The sequence below is a fragment of the Oreochromis aureus genome, linkage group 3 (assembly GCF_013358895.1).
Source record: "Oreochromis aureus strain Israel breed Guangdong linkage group 3, ZZ_aureus, whole genome shotgun sequence".
In the NCBI taxonomy this organism is placed as follows: Eukaryota; Metazoa; Chordata; class Actinopteri; order Cichliformes; family Cichlidae; genus Oreochromis; species Oreochromis aureus.
In genome coordinates, this window is record NC_052944.1 from 110,929,442 (window position 1) to 110,951,209 (window position 21,768).

The 21,768-nt window shown below is 41.3% G+C and overlaps 1 long non-coding RNA gene across 1 annotated transcript; it reads right to left on the minus strand.

Annotated features, from left to right (window-relative positions):
- Window positions 1–363: 363 nt before the first annotated feature.
- LOC120439100 lies at window positions 364–1,673 on the minus strand. The gene is made up of 3 exons (XR_005612374.1): window positions 1,640–1,673; window positions 1,477–1,547; window positions 364–676 (listed from the first exon to the last, which is right to left on the minus strand). It is a non-coding gene; the product is annotated as an uncharacterized LOC120439100 (long non-coding RNA).
- Window positions 1,674–21,768: the final 20,095 nt, after the last annotated feature.

The window sequence follows — 21,768 nt, forward strand, 5'->3', positions numbered from 1 at the left end:
TAGAGGAGGTGGCTGATATCCAGAAATCCTACCAGTGGCTGGACAAAGCTGGACTGAAAGACAGCACAGAGGCACTAATCATGGTAGCACAAGAACAAGTGTAGCACTTACCTGGATTTATATACAGTACCAATGGATAACTACCAAGGTAATGAGTAATTTGGGCTAGTATCAGAAGATAAAGAACGACTCTTAGAGCTCTGGTATATGAATGGCAGAGAAACCGGACAAAACACATTTGCGTGGCTTAAAAGTACTTTAGTGATTTTAAGCCTTGTAAAAGAAATTTGTAAACAACACAGTATTTCAACAGGTTTTAACAGAACTTCCAGTATAAAAATTTCCCCCAAAGTAGCAAAAAATAGAATAAAATAAAATTGTCCACAAGTAAAAGTATTAGTCTTTTTTAAGTCCAAATGGTACCGGTGGGGCCCATGACAAACGGGTGTATTGCAATAGAGTCCGTCCAATGGTAAGAGTGTGTGTGATTGTCTATCCTACCGTACTACTTGTACAGTAGAAGATTGTAGTCCATCAATGTGCAAATGAGTGTGCGTGTGTATGTATATCGTCTCCTAGGATCTTGGGTTGGCTCGCCATCCAGTGAACACTGGAACACTCTGGGTTCTGGAATCGCTGACCTGGTCTTGGATTCGTCCCATATAAAAAACCTGACCTATAAACAATGGTCAAATATATGTCACGAACAATTTAGGAATAACTCTCACAAATTAAACTAAAGTAGTGTCACAGTGCAGTAACTACTATTCAGATCAGCTATCATCAATTCAATTATCATCAGTTCAATCATGTTGTACAACATTAAAATATCAAGTTTCAAAGTATCAATATCCAAAATTTCACAGTATCAAGGTTCAATACTTGTTTGTAACCTGCAGTAACATTAAAGATTATCTACAAGGTTTCAACATTCAGGAATTATAGCCACCATATAATTCACTTTCATTGTAAACATTAATTACATTCATCAGAATAAACTCACTGTACATATATATCTAATCACAAATAAATAAGTATATTACCCCTTTTAAGAAATGGAATAATATGCAAATGCTTATCAGAAATGAACAAAGTGCAAACAATCAGGTTCAATAACATGTAAACACAAGGACTCAGTCCACAAATAGGAGTATTAAAATAGACGTGCTTAATCCCGCTTGTACCATAGGCCTACTAGTACAAGTGGAAATACACTAAAAATTACCTCCAAGTATTCAATACTGAGTATTGTAAAACAACAGATTGACATCAAAATTAAACAGGAAGCAGGATAAAGTCTGCTTACAATTATCTCTCATAAAGTTACTTTTAGCTGCTTTAACCATTTACAGCGTTTCACATGTTAATGACTTGGTTAACGATCTAACTAACATAACAGCAGTGCGTTTCAGAGACATCCAACAACTGTACCCACACTCCACACATCACGTGTCTGATTAGCCACATTTAGCTTACCACCGTCGAGTGTATGCTCAGTGTTTACGTGAAGCCACAGCTCAGTAAACCTTCCGGTTTCGCTCTGCCCTCTACGACAACAAGTGCAAAACCATATTTTGTGAAAAATATCAGTTTAGATGGTAATTTTTTAACTCGTTAGATGTTAATTTCTCCAGCTTACCGATAACAAAGTTTTAGTCCGCCTGCTCTGTTCGTCTGTAGAAGCAAGAGACTGCAAACTTGGGAGCTGGCACTAAGGAGGGACAAGAGCTGCCTAGAGCTTCACCGATTGGCTGACATGCGAGGAGTGGAGTAAAACAATAGGCTCTCATCAGAGCTCATCAACCCTCGGAGAAACTTAACCCTTGTTTGACCAGAGCATATCATATATAAATCTGTGTCCCTTCCATGTTTAAATAAATATTTTGATCTCGTTTCACTTTCATTAAACAAGGACAGTAAGAACAGGAACAATGAACATAAAATGTTTTACTTTTTCTTCTCTTTTGTTTGAGATGATTTTAGGAACTGGGTTACACAAGCTCTGAGTACAAGATCCATAGAGGCTGGGGTCTATCACACCAGGCAAGACCCCAGGTGCAGGCTGTGTAAAGATGCCCCAGAGACAATCCAGCACATAACAGCAGGGTGCAAGATGCTAGCAGGCAAGGCATACATGGAACGCCATAACCAAGTGGCCGGCATAGTGTACAGGAACATCTCTGCCGAGTATAACCTGGAAGTCAATCCATCCATTCGCTTCCGCTTATCCTTTTCAGGGTCGCGGGGGGCGCTGGAGCCTATCCCAGCTGTCATAGGGCGAGAGGCGGGGTACACCCTGGACAGGTCTCCAGTCTGTCGCAGGGCCAAAACACAAGGACAGACAACCATTCGCACTCACATTCACTCACACATTCACACCTAGTGGCAAGTTGGATTATCCAATTAACCTATCCCCACAAGTTGCATGTCTTTGGACGGTGGGAGGAAGCCGGAGTACCCGGAGAGAACCCACGCAAACACGGGGAGAACATGCAAACTCCACACAGAAAGACCCCGGCCTGATGTTGGAATTGAACTCAGGACCTTCTTGCTGTGCGGCAACAGTGCTAACCACCGTGCCACCGTGCTGCCCAACCTGGAAGTCCCAAGGTCAAAATGGGAGATGCCCCCAAGGGTGATGGAGAATGACCGAGCTAAGATCCTGTGGGACTTCCAGATACAGACGGACAAAATGGTGGTGGCTAACCAACCGGACATAGTGGTGGTAGACAAACAGAAGAAGACGGCTGTAGTGATCGATGTAGCGGTTCCGAATGACAGCAATATCAGAAAGAAGGAACACGAGAAGCTGGAGAAATACCAAGGGCTCAGAGAAGAGCTCGAGAGGATGTGGAGGGTGAAGGTAAAGGTGGTCCCAGTGGTAATCAGAGCACTAGGTGCGGTGACTCCCAAGCTAGGCGAGTGGCTCCAGCAGATCCCAGGAACAACATCGGAGATCTCTGTCCAGAAGAGCGCAGTCCTGGGAACAGCTAAGATACTGCGCAGGACCCTCAAGCTCCCAGGCCTCTGGTAGAGGACCCGAGCTTGAAGAATAAACAGCCCGCAGGGGCGAGATGGGTGTTTTTTTTTATATATCTTGCCCTTTATATTTTAATGATGTAACACCAGATATCTGTTATTGTATTTGTCACGGATCTGGGTCATGGGAAATTTGTTTTGTTACAGCAAAAGTGCAAAGTTATGTAGCAGATATTAGAAAACACTGAAATGCAATAAAATTAAATTAAATACTATATACAATAGAATAAAATAGAATAGAATAATATATACAATAGAATAAAATAGAAATACAAATACTATATACAACTGAGTAGGAAAATACAAAAATACAACTTCGTCAGAAGAAGACTTCACAAGAATTGCACATATAACAGTCTTATTGCACATGTTTGGGTTTGTGTGTTTGATCAGCTGCAAAAGTCTTTATTGTGGAGTCTGACAGCAGTGGGGAGGAAAGACCTTCGAAATCTCTCCGTCCCATACCGTGGGTGCCGCAGTCTCCCACTGAAGGAGCTGCTCAGTGCTGTCAGAGTCTCATGCATGGGGTGGGAGATGTTGTCGAACAGGGATGACATCTTAGCCACCATTCTCCTGTCACTCACCACCTCCACTGGGTCCAGAGGGCATCCCAGAACAGAGCTGGCCCTTCGGATCAGCCTGTTCAGTCTCTTCCTGTCCCCAGCAGAGATTCTGCCGCCCCAGCAGACCACACCATAAAAGATGGCTGAGGCCACCACAGAGTCATAGAAGGTCTTCAGGAGTGGGCCCTCTACTCCAAACGACCTGAGTCTCCGCAGCAGGTACAGTCTGCTCTGCACTTTCCTGTAGAGGGCGTCTGAGTTATGAGTCCAGTCCAGTTTGTTGTTCAGATGAACACCAAGGTACCTGTAGCTGTCCACAGCCTCAATGTCCATACCTTGGATGTTCAGTGGTTGCAGTGGAGGATGCTTGTCCCTGTGGAAGTCTACCACCAGCTCCTTGGTTTTACTGGCATTGATCTGGAGGTAGTTCAGCTGGCACCAGTCCACAAAGTCTTGAGTCAGTCCTCTGTACTCCTTGTCGTCCCCATCAGTGATGAGGCTGACTATTGCAGAGTCATCAGAGAACTTCTGCAGGAAGCACTGGGTGGAGTTGTGGGAGAAGTCTGCAGTGTAGATGGTGAAGAGGAACGGAGCCAGAACCGTTCCCTGTGGGGCCCCCGTACTGCAGACGACCCTGTCCGACACACAGCCCTGAGTCCTCACATACTGTGGTCGGTCGGTGAGGTAGTCCAGGATCCAGGTAGTGAGGTGATGGTCCACTCCAGAGTTCTCCAGCTTGTCCTTCAGAACCGAGGGAAGAATAGTGTGAAGGCACTGGAAAAATCAAAGAACATGATTCTCACAGTGCTCCCAGCGGTCTCCAGGTGAGCGAGGGAATGATGTAGGAGGTGAATGAAGGCATCATCTGCTTCAATGCCTGGTTGGTAGGCAAACTGAATGGGGTCCAGTGATGAGCTCACAAGGTGCCGATGCTGAGCCAGGACCAACCGCTCCAGGGTCTTCATCAGGTGGGATGTCAGAGCCACCGGCCTGTAGCTGTTGAGGTCCTTGGGGCGTGAAGTCTTTGGCACTGGAACAACACAGAAGGTTTTCCAGAGCTGTGGGACTCTTCCCAGCCTCAGGCTCAGGTTGAAGAGGTGCTCCATCACACCACACAGTTGGGCCGCGCAGGACCTGACGACTCTCGAGCTGATGCCATCTGGGCCCGCTGCCTTCTTGGCTTTAATCCTCCTCAGTTCCCTCCTAACCTGGGTGGTTGACAGAGACAAGCTGGAGCCTTGTGTTGAATGTGTATTGGATGCTGTTGTTGGGGGTGAGGAGGAGTGAGCAGGGTGAATAGAGGAGGTGTGAAGTGTCTGAGGTGTCAGAGGTGGAACAGCAGCAGTGGGGGTGGGTGAGTCTGCAGCCGATGTTGGAGACTGCCTCATGGATGAATCAAATCTGTTGAAGAAATGATTCAGTTCATTTGCCCACCTCACATCCCTCCCAGGCAGAGAGTTCTGATGTTTGTGGCCTGAGATGGTTCTGAGACCTCTCCAGACTTCACCAACGTTGTTTTGCTGAAGCTGGTTCTCCATCTTCTGCCTGTAGCTGTCCTTCCCATTCCTAATCAGTCCCCTCAGCTCTCTCTGCACCCTTTTCAACTCCTCTTTGTCTCTGGATTTGAAGGCCCTCCTCTTCTGCTTGAGGACAGCTTTAATTTCTGGGGTAATCCAAGGTTTGTTGTTGGAGACACACCGTACAGTCCTGGTAGGTACGGTGTTATCCACACAGAAATTAATATAGTCAGTAATGCATGTAGTAAGGCTGTCGATGTCCTCTCCGTGGTCGTCACAGATCACCTCCCACACAGTCGACTCAAAACAATCCTTATGAGCCTCCTCACTCTCCTCCGACCATCTCTGGACTGTGCGGGTGGCTGGTGGCTCCCTGCACACTAAGGGCTCATACACAGGGACAAGGTGCACCAGGTTATGATCAGATCTGCCCAGTGGAGGGAGAGGTGATGAACTGTATGCCTCTTCAGCATTGGCATACAGTAAGTCCAGTGTTTTATTGTCTCTGGTTGGGCAGGTCACATACTGGGTGAAGGTGGGCAGTGTGGAGTCTAGTGAGGCATGATTGAAGTCCCCTGATATTATGAGGAGGGCTCTCGGAGATTGTGTTTGCAGTCTGCTGACCACTGAGTGGAGAGTGTCACAGGCTGCATCCGCGTTGGCTGAGGGGGGGGACATACGCTGTTATCGCGATAACATGCGAGAATTCCCAGGGCAGGTAGTACGGACGCATGCTAACGGCTAAGAGCTCAATGTCTCTGCTGCAGAGGTGTTCTTTCACAGTGGTGTTGCCAGGGTTACACCATCTGTCATTCACAAACACTGTCAGTCGAGGGGGACTGACAGTCCGCTCTCTCTCCATTAGATCAAAACTTTTAAACTTACTGCCAACTGGGCTGAATTAACCACCCTGCTCGCATTTCTGTTTTTTTTAACAGAGGCAGCCCAGTTGCTGTTTTTAAACTGTTCTTGTTTTTTTTTTTCAATCCCTCCTTTACGTTCAGGCTGCCCAGGCATCCACTGCATGTCTTCCTGTTGCAGGTGTTTGGAGCCTGACAGGAAGGGCATGGTTTGGTTTTTGGCTTTGTCATTTCTGCAAATGAAAATGGAACATGTAGGGATTATTTCAGGTCTGTTTTGGTGAGATGATTAAAAAAATAATTTCTGACCAAAGAAATAAATAATATAATAATAGGCAGTATTACACCATATTTAGAAAAAAATCAATTAAGAGATTAAAGTCGTAAATATTGAGTAAATTACGAGAATAGAGTTAAAAATACTGAATTAATTACAGAAAAGATGCATTGCTAAAATGGAGCAGTACTAACATTAGCTGGGTGGCCAAGCAAGTGTCTTACACATGAGAATCCATTACAAAAGAAAAAATTAAATAAACCTTTGCAGAAGTAGTTCTCTTGGTACACATACTGCTCTGTGAAAACATTTCAAGTTTGATATCAGCTGAATAATATTTCAGTGAACATGCAAATTACCAACAGTTTATTACAACTTACTTAGCTAGGATCTGCCACGTGTCGAAAAATCACTTCGCAGCAGGACCTTGACTTGAAACATAGGGCCTTTCTCAATATGCGTACTTGTGCGTACTTGCGTTCTCGTGTACTCGTGATACGTCATCAGTCGGAGACCAAGTACTGTTCCAATTCGAAGTACAAAATAAACTTTTAAGTTATTTTCAAGCGAGAATGTAGCTGTGTAAACTTCAAATATCTGCTTGATTTATCAAGATATCATATATTTCCAAACCCGCTCCGACGTTTTCGGAGACGTCTGCGACCCGCCGGCTCCATAGCAGACAGCAAGGCCGGGGATTATTAGCGCCGGCGAGAACAGCAGACTCCCGGCACATCGTTTTCAACCCCTCCCCCACCCCGCGGTCTTTTCGCTACTCAGGTTAAAGAAACCCCAGCAGCTGTCTATCGTATTGAGTGTCCACAAAAATAAAAGCTTTCTAACATCTCACCTGCTTGTTTTTATTAAGGTATGTACACAGATTTCACTACTGAGGTTAAAAATGATATATAAGTCACTTAGATCACTTCTAAGTGTTAATGTTTGGTTTATTTGAGTGTTTTATTTGTTCCTGAGTAGACCGGTTTGGCTGTGATTAAAGTTAAGCTTCATAACATGTTACTCACAGTTAAATTAAGAGGGGACGGCAGTAAAAAAAATCCGGACCTGTGACATCATCAAGTACACTGGTGTTCCAATTGTACAAGTTCTCAAACTTTTCAAGAAATGCAGTGATGCAATGCGTACTCAGCGTGCATTTGAGAATTGAGAAACGGCCATACATTTACTAGGACTCCCAAGATGCATTGCAGTAAAGATCTGTTGACGTGTCGCTAAAGGCGCTCTATAGATAAATATTGTAATTTGTAAACATAAATAAATAAATAAATAAATTTAGCAATTTGTAATGACACCATTAAACACTGGGCCAGTTTACTTTCATATTATGATGATAATTATCGCTGGTTATTATTTTAGAATAAATACAGGAATAACGGGTAGCTCCAAGCTGCTGATTGTCTTCATTTCCATAGCAACGGCGGTTGAGGATTATGGGTATGCAGTTATGGGATTAGTGCGTCGATAGCGTAAATTGGTCTGATTGGTTGGAGCCGAGCATATCCAAAACTAACAGGAGTGGTGAATGACACTATAAATGGGTTTTATGTGTGAAATAGAAATAATAAACCCAAGGATTATGTACGTTAAATCTGCTCACTTTCACATTGTGAATCACTTTGGAAAAAGCACTTTGTGATGGCCACAACATGAAGCGATTTTATTGTTGAATTATCAGTGATACTTTCATGAGTTTTTGTTGAGAAATGTTAACGATGTCATTAAAAGAAAGCTTTAAATTAGGGAGAAAAACACGTCGGGGGAGAGGGTCCCCGGTTCTCCAGTTAGATTGTACTTCAAGGCGTGACAGGGTTATTATTGGAGTAAATGGATGGCTGGAGCCTCTGCTCGAAGCGTGTTTTATCGCCGTGAGCGGGTTCATATTGGAATGAATTGACAACCCACAGCGTTTCATAAAAACGTGGAAGGGTACCTTAAGCGTCAGCATGAGAAGTTTAGGGACATGACAAATCATCTGTATTTTACGCTTCGTGAGTGAGAACGGGTTGGAAGAGAGTGAAGTGAGGAGTTTGCTATGTGTCTGCCGTATATCTCACAGCTCAGGTAAATTATTATATTCCCTTGAACTAATTTCACATTTTAAGTTTGTCTACTTGGAATTTAATGTCAATTAATGTAATTTGCAGAGAATAATACATTTACTTAATAGAATAATAAGATGTCTTTTTTTCATTCTCTCTCTTATTGAATTTTGTGAACCTCTGCAAATGACAACATCACCAGAATACTGTGCAGGGGATGGACATTTTAAACCACCTTACTGTCAGTTACAGACCTCAATAAGCACATTAACTTCAAAACTAAACTGAGGATTTCACAGAACCAGATACTCTTACTTTACAAACTCCAATCTCAGTGGTGAAACACAGTCAACCAAGTTTTACCAAAAAAAAAATTTAAAAATACTTTTCCTGATTCTACTTTTTTGGGAAAAGTTAACCTTTTCATCTTATACATATTATGCATCAATGTAAATTGAATGTAAATACAAATTTCATCTTCAAAGCCTTCTCTATACTTTAAGTCCTTTAAGTCTTTTAAGTCTCTAAGTCCTGCCAATTTGGAACAACACAGGGACATTCCCAAAAGATGTGGTGATGATGGGCTCCATCTTCTCCAGACTGTCTCCAGCATCTTGTATCCTGATATTTCTTTTCTGCTGGTGTAATAAAACATCTTACAATTCTCTTCCAGCCAAACTCTCTCCATGAAAGGAAACATGATGTTTTCCACTGTTGCCCACAGACCCCTCCCAAACCAGAATTGATAACCTCCCTCCAGCATTTTTTTGGCATTTCTCTTTTGTATATGCTTCACTGCTCCACCGCCCCAGTATTGAGTTTATCCCATTCTGTGAAGTCTTTGTCACTTGTACTGGGAGAATTGTAAATGGATACAACAGTCTTGGAAGCACATTCATCTTAATCATTTCTACTCTTGTAGCTAAACTTGTGAATGTGATTAACTAATTTTATTTTAGTAATTAAAGTGCCATAATTTATAGATTTTAATTCAGATAAGTATCAGACAGATTTACTCCCCAGCATGTCAGAAATTTCAGGTCCCAGTCCAAGCTCAAACTTTTGTAATGGTCTGATTTGGAGGATAGTTGAAGATGGGAACCTGTGTTTATCTCACGTTTAATTTGTAACCCAATGATGCTCCAAAATCGTTCAGTGTATTTATTAGTGCTTGGAGCAATAGGTCTGGTTGTAACAGATATATTATGACGTCATCCACAAATAATGCTAGTTTTTGTTCCCCTCCCTCCACGTGTATAAGCTTTATATTTTTATTTTGTTTTATCCACTGGCTTAGAGGTTACACTGCAAATAGTAGTGGACTAATCGAGCAGCACCCACGTTCTAGTATGAAATCATTTGAAAGATTCTCACTGATTTTGATCCTAGTTGTGTGTTTACAGTATAGTGTTGTGTACTTTTAATGGATGTTTTGTGGAAGCCAAAATATTCTAGCACCCTGTATGAGACGTCCCACCTGACAGAATCAAAGGTTTCTCCGCCCAAATATTACACCTTCTATTCTTTGTATCAATAATATGTAAAATGCCTAACATTATCCTGTGACTGTCTCTGTTTTATAAGCCTAGTTTGGTCTAAACCAGTTATATCTGCAAAATTGTTTGTCTGGCCATGATATCAGTAAACAGTCTATAGTCTAGATTAAGGACCTTAATTGGTCTGTAATTTGGAGAATCCAGTTTATCCTTTCCTTCTTTAGGGATAACTGAAATGAAGGTCTCCCTCCAGGAACTTGGGGCTCCTTCTTTCTTTAGTACCCAGTTAAATGTATTTTTAAGGAGAGGGATCAATCATAAAATGCCAAAGCGTATCCATCTGTCCCCGATGCCTTATTACTTGTCAACCTTGAGATTTCTGAATTTATTTCTTCTTCAGTAATTTCCTTTGTCAATGCACAATTTTATACTCAGTTTGGTCTAAACCAGTTATATCTGCATCCTCAGATCCTCAGATTCTGATAATGTATTTATCTGATCCATTTTCTTGGGAATATCATTTCTTGTAATATTTTTTAAAACATTGGTCGATATCTTCCCTCTTATATTTCACCACAGTACACTGCAAAATCTCCAGTGTTAAATTGACACTAGAAAGTGTCTATATTTGTCCACTCTTTTGAGTGTTATATTAACACTTTTGACAGTGTTATATTCCTAACAGTTAGCTAGTCAGTGTTAAAGATTAACAATGACTAACATTAGCAGTGTTGTTTTTCTAACACTGAAATATTACTAGTATTTTTATAACACTCAAAAGAGTGGACAAATATAGACACTTTCTAGTGTCAATTTAACATTTTTTTTGTATGTTGCAGTGTAGTGGAAGAGTCCTTGATTTTCTTAAATAATATTATTTGAAACTTGTTATGCCTGTAACATTTAAAATTTTCTTAGTTTTATGTTTTAATTAAAAAAAAAAAAAAAAAAAAAAACTTCCAGCATAGAGAAACTGGTAGTGTTACCAGCACCAGTCCCCGAGTCTCGTAGTATAGACATAAACTTTAGTTGATCATAAATTTGAGTTTCATTTCCTGTGGAGGGCTGTAAGTTGACTTAATACAAGGATGATTCTGAACATGAGGTGAAAATGTGGCACAGCTACAGTCCCACACTTGACCCTGTCAGTTTCTGAAGCAGGTTTCTCTCTGTCTGCCACACTGTACTGCAGACCTGCATTGAATGTAAAGGTGTATGACCTCCTGTATATTTATATGCTTTACTCATTATAATTAACTCTGCCTGTCCTGAATATTGTCTTTTATTTTGCACACATTCAATTGAATGGCTCGGGGTGATTTGGGCATGCTGGAATGACTTCAGCTGTGTTTGGAAAACAGCACAGCTTTTACAGAATACCAGAGAAACTAACACAAACTATTTGGGGACTGTGCTTTTATGCTGTTTTGCCCTGTCTAATACATTGGATCTAAAACTTACAGTAAAACTTTATTTTGTTTAAACTACACAGAAATGGTGTGACTTCCTGCTGGACCTGTACTCTTTTGACACTAAAACAGGTCTGAGTGTCCTTCCATCATTACAGTCAGTATTTTCAGCTCCTGCAGTCTGGTTCATAGACCTCTCAGAGAGAAAGACCTCCATCCTCCTGGAAGTGTTGAAACTCCAACCAAAGAAGAAACAAGTGGAGCTGACAGGCTGCTCACATGAAGAGAGTGAAGTGAGGAGTTTACTGCAGTTTCTGCCTTATATCTCACAGCTCAGGTAAATTATTATTCATCTTTACAGCTGACAGTATTCAAGGGAAACATGAAACATGGTGTTCAAAATGTTTCATTTCTTGGATTTCTTCAGTCCTCTGTTTTTACATTTGTTCATTTTTCTTCCTGTTTCAGATGTGATGCAAGGGTTTGTTCATGTTTTGCTGTCAAGTCCAAACAGGAAGTGCAGCATTTGTCCTCTTTGCTGCAGCTCCTTCAGTTCAACCTATCCTTAACTGAATGGTTAACCAGGGGTACCTGCAGCTCTGTAGGGAGAGTTGTTGGCCTCTGTGGGTCTAACATGAAGCTCAGCCTCAAACCCAGAAAGATCTCTACCAGAGGAGCCTCGCTGCTTCTTAAACATACATCAGATATCAAAAGTCTGAGGTCAGTGTCTTTGTGGTATCATCATTCTGTTGTTCTGTTCAAGGGAACACGTTTTCTACCTGAATATATCCTGTTTCTCTCTCAGGTTAAGCACTGATGTGGTGTTGCTGGTGCTTCGATGGGTTAGAGCAGGCAGAGTTTCTCAGTCGTTGGTCATTGAAACGCTTTCCATCACTGAAAGCTTCTTCCTGTCAGACAGTGTTGCTCAGAGTTGTCAGCAGTGTTGCGTCTCTGCTCAGGGTCTGGACAGTCAGACACTTGTCAGACCTGTCAGAGCTCTGCATCCCAACTCAGCATCTCACTGCGCTGCTGTTTCATCGTGGCCCACTGAACATCAGGTAATCTGTCTGAAGTCACATCATGTTTAAAGTACCGGATTCTTCTGTGTTTAACAAATGTATTCATGAATGTTACTGTGATTCTTCTCCAGAGTGGAGAATGAGAACCTGCAGCAGTTTCCTGCCCTCCTTCATGAAGTCCAGGACCCGGAGCTGACTCAGAGTTTCTTCAGTAAAGTAGGTGGAGACCTGACTTCCTGCTGTCTGACCTGGGAGGTTCTTTACTTTCTCTTACAGCACTCATCAGGTCAGACCATCACAGTCAACCTGAAAAAGATCAGCTGTTTACATCTGCTGCCCTTCCTGGACAGGATTGTGTTTCAAAAGTTGGTGTTTTATCTTATTAATATCCTCTGACTGGAGTTGTCCATTATGCCAGAGCGTTAACACTCTGAATGCTTTCAGGCCCAGCCCCAGCTTTGTGTTATCTGCCATCAGACACATCTATGAAACTCACAGCAGTCACAGTGTAGCAGCTTTACTGAGGTCATTGCGTCATGTGATCAATCTGACCTGCACACAGCTGGACTCGGTGGACTTTTTAGCTCTGCTCTTCATCCTGCATCACAGTGATGGAGTCAAACTCAACCTGCTGTGGACCTCCATACCAGCAGGGAGCTCAGAGTCTCTCCTGTTGGCTCTGGACAAAGTGTCTCAGCTCAGGTCAGACATTACTGATGGTTTAACCCAGGGGTGTCCAAACTCCAGCCCGTGGGTCCATTTTTAATTGGCCCGCAAGTAATTTTATAAATAGAATAGAATATGGCCCACACTTCAACTTTTACTTGAGTGTATTGCACTTCTTAGTTTTAATACCAGGGGGAGCTACTGTTGATCAAGGCAGTTGCTCCACCAAAAACGACAGTCACAGAAGAAATTTACCACCAAGTTCCTAAACATGGCAGAACCAAAGAAGCGAAAGGTAGAAAGTGAGTGCAGAAAATTTCAGACACGGTGGGAGATTGAATCTTTCTTCAAAGAATTCAAGGGGAAGTGTTTCTGTTTGATCTGCACTGAAACTGTGGCAGTTATGAAAGAGTATAATGTACAGTGATGGGAATAACGGTGTTACAAGTAACGGCGTTACTAACGGCGTTACCTTTTTCAGTAACGAGTAATCTAACTAATTACTATTCCTATCGTTACAATGCCGTTACAGTTACTAACAAGAAAATGTGGTCCGTTACTATTTTTCAATAAACAGACGGTTGAAGCTGTGTTCAGTTTACTGCATCTTATATCAGCTGCAGGAAGTAGCTGTAAGTAATCTGGACGCTACAGCTTTAAGCAGCTGCGCGCTCCCGCGGATGGTAATCACGATCACTGTCTAGCAAAACACCTGGAGCTCAGGGGGCAAAACAATCGCATGAGTGCTGCTGTTTGACTGAGGAAGAATAAAGTAGTCGTGGTATCACAATCACATGGCCACTTAAAGACAAAGCAACAAGGTGATATATACCAGTTTATAAATTGTGTTGATAGGCCACGTAAAACCAGAGTCATGATAAACAATATATACGCGGCGTTTTTTCCTCAATAGTTTTGTCACGTTAGCGCTAGAAAACACTCTGCTTATGAGCAAAAAAACAAAACAGGGGAAGTTTTAGGAGTGTGAGAGAGAGAGAGAGAGAGAAAGAGAAAGAGAGAGTGTTTTGAGATGTGAGAGATTTGTGACGTTTAGCGTGTTTGGAGTGTGTAGTTAATGTGTTGTCTTGTGTAGTTAGTGTGTAGTGTTGTGGATAGTTTTGTGTTGTGTGTCAGAACAATGAGGCGACTGCTGTCTCCAGGTAGAAACAGGAGTGACACACCTGCTGCTGTCAGACCTGCAGGTATCAGGCTGTGATGTTCTCCTTTATAGTGGACAGAAATTATTTTTTTGGAGTGGCACAAATAATTTGTGTGGCATCTTACTGAAGAACAGCTGATTGTTATGTAAATAGTTTGAAATGGTTATTTAAAAAATCAAGGTAAAAGGTAAATGGATAAAAATAACTTTGTTGTTTGCAAAACTTGTGCATAGGATTTTAAAATTGACAATTTATATTTGCATTTAAAGTTATGAAATATGATTCATTAAAGATGTTTATGGTTGTTGCAGTAAGAACATAACCTTTTCTACTCTGATTTTATGGTTTTTGTCTGATTTTAGATCAATTGTGTTAATACAGTATGTCAAAATGAAAACATAACTGTAAATTCAGACACGTGAGGTTGTGCGGAAAAGGATGATACCAAACAAGGCAAAGTAAATAGTTTTTAAAGGTAAAATGTGGAGGGAGCATCAAAAGTAGTTAAAAATGGCCAATTATACCCTGGACCCCAGAGGGTTAAACGTTTTTTTAAAGTCACGCAATAGTTACTTTTCAAGTAATTAATTACTTTTAGAATATTGTAACTCAGTTACTAACTCAGTTACTTTTTTGAAGAAGTAACTAGTAACTATAATTGAATTACTTTTTCAAAGTAACTTGCCCAACACTGATAATGTACGACGTCATTATGAAACCAAACATCAGGCCTATGCATCCTACACTGGTGATGAATGAGAGCAGAAATTAAAGCAAATACTTTTTCAGATGCTATGGTTACATCCTTTCTTAGGTCATCATACATCTCCCAGATGTACGGGGTCCTGTTACAGAATGTCATATAATGCCCGAGTGTTTCTGGTGTTGGGTCCTGAACTGTAATGACTGCTTTCAGTGTGAATTTCTCTCTTTGAAGTAGCAGAGTGGATGGGAATTCAGTAAGCAAAAACCTTTTTGGACTGTGAAAACTGTGCTCCAGAGTTTCTGTAGAGCATTTTCCAAGGTCTGTGTCAATCCATACAAGCTCTCTCAGGGTGAAACCGTAACAAACAGTCCCTGTGCAAAGTTGCTTTCCTGATGAATCTGTTTTAAATGCTGTTGGAGATGCATCAGGACTTTCGATTGGTCTTAGGCATGGTGATGCTGGAAGGTTGAGCCCTTATTCAACAGCAGACTGAAGGTGAGCTATGCCAGAAGCTGAGAGGACTGACAGATCAATGGAAACAAAAGGTATTTGCCTTGTGTTTGGTGTGTAAAGTTTACAGTACTGGGAGGAACACTGTCTTGTGAAGTGAACACTTGGATTTTCTGTCATTGTTTTTTGAATTATTGTGGACACATGGCACTGTGCATCAACATGATGAACACCAGTCTTCAACTGAACAGGGCAGAATATTGAGCTCAGCACCTCTGCCCTCAATGAATAGACATGTTGAGTGACACCCTTTGAAACAAGGGATTTCACAAGCTGGAATACTTTATTCTCCTCTGAACTATTCAACATGTTTTGAGCAGTAAGACTGTCACAGTAAGCGCAGCACAGACTTTGACAGAAGGCATCAAAGGCACAAGTGTTCATGACACAGTATTGTCCTTTGCCAAGTTTTACTGGTTGTTGATTATTTCCAATTTTTTAACAGCCCTAGCTTTACTTTTTTCTTTTTCACAGCTGGATCTGAGTGGAGCCATTCAGGACAAGGGGAGAGGTACGAGGTCAATTTCCTCTTCTTTGGTGGAACTGCAAGGCCTCTCCAGTTTTCCAAAGCTGCTGTTTCTTCAATGTCCATGTCTGTGTCAATTTTGGGCTCCTGAGAGGGGTTATCATCCACTTCCTGCTCCACAAAGGCTTTGTGTGGATCCTGACGCTTTACTGTACCATCCTGTCTGGCAGCCTCTGCTTCTTTTCGTATTTGTTTTGCAGAACAGATCCGCATGTTCCCTTCAATGAAACCAAGATGACGTGCAATGAATTTATCTATCCTTATAGGGAGATTTTCATGCTTGAACAGACCATGTTTAATGTTCTTGAACTCTGCTTCAACATTAGCTGAAGTTGCAGTGAGCTTTTCGCTCTGAAATAGGGGAACCATTACTCCAGTCCAGAGTGGTAGGTATCCTCCCAATCGAATTAGGTGTGGGACGAGCTCAGGTAGATAGTGCATATTGTCTCGATCACCATGAACTTCAGCATGGCACCTGCTCACCTCACAAATATCTGCCACCCATCGCCTTAAGTCAGTGTTTATTTCTGTGCATGGATCCAATCTAATGTCTTCTTCTTCTTCCTTGTCATCAGAAAAAGACATAGTCTCATCTGCAATTTTTCTTTTCAGATTTGATTTGGACACTTCTGACATAATGGGGTTTCCAAAACTGTCACAGCCTTCTGTCTCACTTAATGCCACAATAGCAATGCTGCGTATTAGGACCTTTGCTTCTTCCAAGGATTGGGACTTGACAAGTTGTGCCATTGATCGCACGTAGAAATCCCTCACCCGATGAGGCTTTTTTTCTCAAACAGTCCCACTGGCAAATCATTTTGATGAAGTGTGCAACATCCACTCTGATGAAACATGGTGGTAGTTTGTAGGATTTTTTCTGAAGCAAGACACCAAAGCATTCATTAATGTAGCTCTTCAAATCTGAATGATGTGTTAAAGCCTTAACTAAAGCACCAAGTAAAACTAAGGAGAAATCACAGATGGCCTCCTTTGGGATTGGTGCTCCAGCACGAATCCATTCTGATAACCATCTTGTGATTGCCTGGTCATCATGTCTCTCTGACAACATTTGCACCACTGGGACGTGAGAGTTGTCGCTTCCTGTTAACACACCTTGATACAGGAAGATATTTCCAGACAAACCATTAGCCCTGAGAAGCTTTTTTACAACTGAGCCAGTCGCATCAAAGGCGACTATGGGGTGCTTTGCAGTCTTGTACATCAGCATTTGAGTTTGACTCCAGTAGTGACAGAAGAACTTGTCTAATCCAATGTCCCAAATGCTTCCACTGTGAGGGGAACTGTATTTTAATGAGTGGAGAGACAGTATTGGGTTTTTATGAGCAACTTCTAGTGGATTTTGTTCGTGTTTGGCTTTGCGCAGAGTTGTCAAATTTGGTAGATGGCTTGGCTCTGGATCACCAAAGTCCATCAGCTTTGCTGCCTCTGATGCTCTCCACACATGGGGCTGCAGTCTGCCTTCACAAAGTTCTTTTGTTACTTGTGCCCTCAGACTTCCGGACATGGCTCTCTTAGAAAAGCCAGTATGCATGGATTCATCTGTGTTTGCCATTACACACTTCAGCACCATTGGGCAGTGATTTTCAGGTTCCTTTTCACATGTAATGTACAGCTGACCACTACACTCTTTGCAAAAGCCTCTGATTTTAATTAGACAAGATACAGTTCTGGGGTACACCTTGGCTCGTGTAAAAGTAATTGTGCATGTACTTTTAACCTCATTCCAGATTCCCTGGTTTACTACATGAGTCCATGTACCTGGCTTCAAAATGGTGTATTCCCTTTTCTTGAAAGTATTCTTTTTGTATGTGACTTTATGTGGAATCATATGTATCCACTGTTCAAATGGGAGCTCCACATTGAAAGTCTTGCAGTCTTTGTTTTGAAAAGGAGAGCTGCTTTGTTCAAAATCATTATCATTGTCACTGCTGTCTGTGTCAGTCAGTCTCTCTTCATCACTGTAATCCAGAGCAGCCCATACATTGTGTCTGTTTAATTTAACAAAAGTGTAAAGAGCTTTTGGTGTCATCTTTTCACCAAGTTGTTTGCATAGATTTTGCCCTAATGTCAACACTTGGAGTTGAAACTTTTCCATTTTTTATGACTTCTTCTTTAGAAGCACGGAGGACTTCAAATACTGCAATTTTGTCCACCACTGATTTCTTTGGCATCTGTCAAGCAAAAATTAAAAATGTGATATATTACTGCTATAATTTGGTTATAACTTTAATTCTACATCTTTAAGTGGACATAAAATTACTTACTTTGATACACTGTTTTGAATGAATTGTTGTTGAAGTGTTGATGATTATTGTTGCTCATGGAATCTAGCTTAAAAATGCAAATAAGATAGCTATCACATGTTTTCTTCAACTCTTTTTTCTCTCTCAGAAGTAGAATGTGTATGATAGCACCCCCTGGTGATCACACACCAAACACAGGTTGCTATGTTTGGTTTTTTTGGCAGAGTTGTACCAGTTTATCCTTAACAAGATCTAGTTCAAAATTCATTTGATTGGTATAAAAATGAATTTAGTCAATGTTCATAGCTCATCATCAAAATACTTGTAGATAAATCCAGGCTCTGTTGAGATAAATCTGTGTCTGTGTCAATCCCACACGTGTTTAATAGCCCACTCATTTAATAACCCTTTGTGACCATGGCTACACAAGTTTGACTATTGCCTTTGATTTCAGATTTGCTGAATCACTGAAGTGCACTCCTGTGTATGTTAACTTTATAAAACTTGCTCATGACAGCCCACACCATGTTAAGAAACATGGTAGTCAGTGATCCACAACCAGCTTATTGGCTCAAAACACCTTATCTAATTATAAACTGATACGCACCTACTGGCATGCCCCTTTAAATTTCTTCATAAATCTTATTTAATGTTATTATTACGGCAGCACGGTGGTTAGCACTGTTGCCGCACAGCAAGAAGGTCCTGAGTTCAATTCCACCATCACGCCAGGGTCTTTCTGTGTGGAGTTTGCATGTTCTCCCAGTGTTTGTGTGGGTTCGCTCCGGGTTCTCTCAAAAGACATGCAGCTTGTGGGGATAGGTTAATTGGTTAATCAAAATTGCCCATAGCTGTGAATGTGAGTGCGAATGGTTGTCTGTCCCTTGTGTTGCCCCTGCGATAGACTGGCAACCTGTCCAGGATGTACCCCGCCTCTTGCCCTATGACAGCTCGGATAGGTTCCAGCGCCCCCCCCTGCAACCCTTAAAAGGATAAGCGGAAGCGAATAGATGGATGGATGGAGTTTTATTAATATCTTTAAAATGATAGCGGCACAAACAAATATTTTTGCAGTACAAACGTAGCACAAACCTGTGACATCAACTTTTGTTTGATTTGGGTGATGTGGGGGGGCTGGTTGACCTTTTGACCTTTACATTTTCATTGATATCTTTAAGACAGAAGCAGCACAAATGACAATTTTTGCAGCACAAACCAGCACAAACCAGCACAAACGTAGCACAGTTGATTGACATCATTTTTGTTCGATTCCATCAATGTGGGGGGGCTGGTTGACCTCTGATGACCTCTAGAAATTTTTATTAATATTTTTAAAATGATAGCAGCACAAATGAAAATTTTGCAGCACAAACCAGCACAAACCAGCACAAACGTAGCACAAACGTTTGACATCAATTTTGTTTGATTTGGGTAATGTGGGGGGGCTGGTGGACCTTTTGACCTTTACATTTTCATTAATATCTTTAAAACAGAAGCAGCACAAACAACAATTTTAGCAGCACAAACCAGCACAAACGTAGCACAAACGTTTGAATCCACTTTTGTTGGATTTGAAGAAGGTGGGGGGGCCAATCTCACTCACATTTTTTCAGATGGAGACCTCATAAAAAAATACAGTTGTGCAACGCATTGAAGACTCGTCAGCCAACATTAAACTGCAACTGTCTGATAAAGCTGTGCTTTTGATTTTCACTCCATCGCATGTGATGAGAGCACCAATGCCACAGACACCACACAGCTGCTAATTTCTTTGCGGGGAGTGGACGAGAGCACGAGCACTTTAGGTGAGTAAAAAATATATTCCGCAGTACCCGTGTGTTAATGTGCAGGTACACATGCTTTTCTGCTTTTGCGCACCACTTTCCTATATGCGTTTTTCTTGTTAACACACAGAGTACACACCGCTGTGCACAGTACGCACACGCAAAGTCAGCTGATCTCATCTGATGATGAGACGATCAGACGCTCCACAGCTGGATGGCCCGATTTACATACCCAGTGTTAAGGTTCAAAAGTAGGGAGAAGTGTAAAAACAACCATGGTCCAGAAGAGCTTGGTCAAACAATCGATTTTAATGAACACGCAGCGTGGGAAGATGTTAGGCTGTACGCAGACCGCCTCAGATCTTCGTCCAATAATACACAAGACAATCATTTTATAGTATCGTGGGTATGTTTACCAACGCCCCCTCTACGTCAAAAAACAGATACCAGACATGGAGAAGTTTCAAAATAACAAAATGCTCTGTTGACAACTTTTGACTCCTTTAAAAAGAACACCACACCAGATGCTTCCTGTTGAACTTCCCATTTTCGCTTATGTCTGGAACAGCAGACGCACGTCCTCGAACAAACTGTCACTTATGCAAGCACAAAATGCAGCCACAAGCAAAAGATAATTAACTTTCACCTATAAATGATTCTCTCTAACTGTATATGTGTGTGTGTCTGTCTTGACCTCACCAACTAAACTTATGACCTCTCATCAAACAGAAGCCAACTCATATGTGTAATAATCGAACTGAAACTATGTGTATGTAATCTACTGAATAAATGTTTTAATCAAGAGCCTCTACTAAAAGCTTAATCAAAAGATATAAATGAATAGCAGATAATAATGAATAACCTGGTTATTCAAATAACATCATCCAAACAGCTCCTCAAAATAGCAACCAAAAAATGCACCCTTTACAGATGAACCAAGACATTTTAAAAGTCTACCCTCTGACATATTCTGAGTCATCTGTTACCAAGCAAACTGAATAGATTCAGGCCCTTCGCTCAGGCCCCAAGTCACTTCCCCTCTGGTTAGTTTCACTTCTGCAAAAACATATTATCACAAAATGACACACAGATTGTTTAAACATCTGATTGCAATATCAATATTGATTATTAATACAATGGTAATATGAACAATAGCAGTAAAATAATTTCCCTAATCCTGACACCAGTGCAGCTGATACTCACCAGAATAATTTACTAAAATTATATGCACTCCTGTTATTAAGTCCAGTTCAGTCTGTTAATGTTGATAACCATTTCAAACGAACGTTAATAGGTGTGTTGCTAAGCCTAATAACTTAAATAAGAAGCTTGAAATTTACTCGTCCCATTTCCCCTTTATTGTTTTTTCTCTGTGGTGTAAATCTTCTGTCTAAGAAGAAATCTGAGGCTGCTGTTCTGAGAATGAGCTACCACAGCTTTTTCTGAATAAATCAATAAAGATCAATTTATGGAAAACTGTTATGAAGGCAGTTTTGTCTTTAATTATATTCAACAATATAACATATTTGACCACTTTTAAGTGATTTTTCTAACTTTAATACACTAAAGTTAAGGTTATATACCTATGCTAAGATTCAAAAGTTAAGGAGAGATATACTGGAAATCCAAATAACAACACTGGTCCGGCCGGGTCGAGTCAGACGATAGTTTTTAATGAACACACGCAGCGTGGTGAGATGTAAGACTGTACGCAGACAGAATCAGATCTCTGCCCAGCAATGACACAGCAATGCTTTTATATGAACGAGGTATGTTTAATGACGCCCTCTCTATGTCAGTACATGCATCAGTTTCAAAACCACAAATGTTCTGTTGACAACTTTTAACACAGTTTAAAAAGAACATTCTCTTCGCCTTGAAGCCAGGTGCTTCCTGTCACCATCCTGCCCGG